The following is a 216-nucleotide window of genomic DNA, read 5'->3' on the forward strand; positions in this document are numbered from 1 at the left end:
TATTATTATCCAACTGAAAAGAGTCCTGTTATTATCCACCTGAAAATTGTCCTATTCTGAAAAGGGTCCTATCATTATACACCTGAAAAGAGTCCTGTTATTATCCACCTGAAAATGGTCCTATTATTATCCAACTGAAAAGAGTCCTGTTATTATCCACCTGAAAATTGTCCTATTCTGAAAAGGGTCCTATCATTATACACCTGAAAAGGGTCC

The 216-nt window shown here is 35.6% G+C and overlaps 1 protein-coding gene across 1 annotated transcript in view; it reads left to right on the forward strand.

Annotated features, from left to right (window-relative positions):
• The window catches only part of itgb5 (integrin, beta 5), a 29,759-nt gene that overhangs the window by 10,289 nt on the left and 19,254 nt on the right, over positions 1-216 (forward strand). The gene's annotated exons all lie outside the window — the stretch shown is intronic.

The sequence above is a fragment of the Nematolebias whitei genome, chromosome 13 (assembly GCF_014905685.2).
Source record: "Nematolebias whitei isolate Nwh7 chromosome 13, NemWhi1, whole genome shotgun sequence".
In the NCBI taxonomy this organism is placed as follows: domain Eukaryota; kingdom Metazoa; phylum Chordata; class Actinopteri; order Cyprinodontiformes; family Rivulidae; genus Nematolebias; species Nematolebias whitei.